Genomic DNA, 2,500 nt, shown 5'->3' with positions numbered 1-2,500 from the left:
TGCTGTTTGACTTATAAATATGTGTCATGTCAATGCTACACATAAAGCTTAAATGTGTGTGAAAGGCACATTGCGCCATAAGTCGGTGCGTTTGGACCTAAGGTCTTCCAGCAGCCAGAGGCCACGCACGAGAACACCAGCTGCAGTCTGCTGCAGTCTGCTGCCGCTGCTGCACTGATCCTCCATCTCGCTCAAGATTAACAACCCCCATATTTTCCAGTTAGTGACCTCTGACCCCGGGCAGTTGGTGAGGTCACCAACTGCCCGGGGAGAGCCAGGCCTTACCTGCTGGAAGTGTTTCCAGTCCGGCCGTCCGTGACAAAACTCTGGAGAATTTTTTGGAAGTCACGCTTGAAGCCATACGGCCTGGCCTTTAGAGCTGTGATGTAGCAAGACCACACACACCAGCAATGAGACCCCCCCCCCCCCCCCCCCCGTACCCCAACCCCAACCAGCATCTGTTTTCAAATAAGAACATCTGAGTCAAAGCAAGAGGTGACAGTTATTGGCCTGCCATTATCCTGATAATTTAGTGACCGAGATCAAATCGTGTCACACTTTGTCAACCTGCATTAGCTCTCCTTCCCTGACTGCCCCTCCATCACTATCAATTTAAGGATCCTCAACAGGATCTAAGTGATTCTTTCAGGATTATCCATGACGATAAATTATAATCTGCACAGTCCGAGATAACGTTCCTTTCCCATTTATCTGCCCCCAAATCACTGCTAATTTTGTGGGCTGCTGTCGTGTTCCACCATCACCACCTTATCTCACTATTGTGGGTGCTAGCACTAACGTTTTACCCTGTAGAAACGGAAGGCGAATAAACCCAGACCATGACTCTATAACTCAGTGTTTTGTCGCATTCCATGAGGGAACCAACAATTGGATCCTTTACTGAAGGACAGTGATTATCCATCAGTTCTGTGTTATCCTCATCTCTCAGCACAGCTTTTGTTTCTGATCCAAAATGGCCGCCAAGAGAGTCACATTTTCCTCGGGACTGACGTGTGATTTGGACCAAGCAACATTTTCTGAATTCTTCCATCTTCTATGTAATCAAAAAATGTTGGTCTCATGGTGACACACCACATAATAATTATAACTATTATAATTAAAATAACTATTTTAATGAACTTTGTGTAGGTTTGTCACTCAGTGTGTGGACAACATAATCTCTTTGTCCAGGTCTCGGCAACAGAATCTGCACAAAAAGAGCATACTTTCTTTCTGGGCAGGCTTTAACAGAGCAGAGTTTGTGATATGTGTAAGTGGCGAGGGGCCTCGTGTGTGCCACGCGTATTGTGTTCCCATGTGTGAACAAGGAGTAGACACAGAGAGGCGGAGGTATGCGGAGGGATCCAGATTGATGAGATGACATCACTGCCATGAGTTACACATTTCCTGTCTACACAGTAACCGAGCCACAGAGGAACCTTTGTATGTTTGTGTTTGTTTGTGTTTGTGTGTGCGTGTGTGTGCTTGTGTGTCGATGCATGTGTGCTTGTTCGCGTGTGCGTGCAAATGTCTGTATGTGCTTGTGTGTTCATGTGTGTGTGTGTGTGTGTGTGTGTGTGTGTGTGTGTGTGTGTGTGTGTGTGTGTGTGTGTGTGTGTGTGTGTGTGTGTGTGTGTGTGTGTGTGTGTGTGTCTGTGTGTGAAAACAAGGCTAGAATACCAATTCAAACAAATTTATCAACAGCTTGCGACAGATGTGGGCCTCCTGCTCATCTTTTACATGGAACTCCCTCTCTCAATGAGCTCCAATGGAGCTAAACTCACAACCCTGCTTTACAGATTCATACTGTAAACAATAGCTGGCTCTGCAACAGTGTTAGAGCTCTGACAAAACACAAATGTTACCTATTTTGAAGAAATTCACAGTAATTGCAATGATAAGTCAAATGAAAAAACAATAGTATTGACTCCGGAAGTGTCATGATAAAACAGTGCACAAGTGCATAAAGATAACAAAGTAAATACAAAATTGTTAGAAGCTACGTCTTCAAGGAGAATACTTGTCGAAAATAACGCTTATGTCCCTCCCATTCCAACAGAAATGTGACTTATACGATATAAACGTTATCGAACAAGCGACAAATTACAATTACAAAGAGGACGACAAAAAATGGTGTTGTAGAAATGCCAAGAATCTGTACTCAAAGAGAGAGAGGAGGTGGATCATGGTCAGATTTACGGCAAGCCTCACTGAACCTGAACACCAGTTAAAGACCAGGAACTGTAAATCCACATGAGTGTTGGTCTGTGGGCCATGAGGGCGGCTGCCACATAATTCTCCCCGTTTTACTGTGCTCTGCAGGGAGTTATGGCTGCACCGTACACATATGCCTCATTAATTAATGGACCTCAGAGTTTAACAAGACCCACAGCTCACCGACCCCCTTCCCCCCCTTTCCTCTCGTACCAATACCGGCGTAGATGCTTAGGCTAGTCCTACTTAAACCCATTAGCCTGTATAGCCGATGAGACTCGTCCTC

The sequence above is a fragment of the Gadus chalcogrammus genome, chromosome 14, assembly GCF_026213295.1.
Source record: "Gadus chalcogrammus isolate NIFS_2021 chromosome 14, NIFS_Gcha_1.0, whole genome shotgun sequence".
In the NCBI taxonomy this organism is placed as follows: domain Eukaryota; kingdom Metazoa; phylum Chordata; class Actinopteri; order Gadiformes; family Gadidae; genus Gadus; species Gadus chalcogrammus.
Note: the sequence above shows the minus strand (reverse complement) of the source record.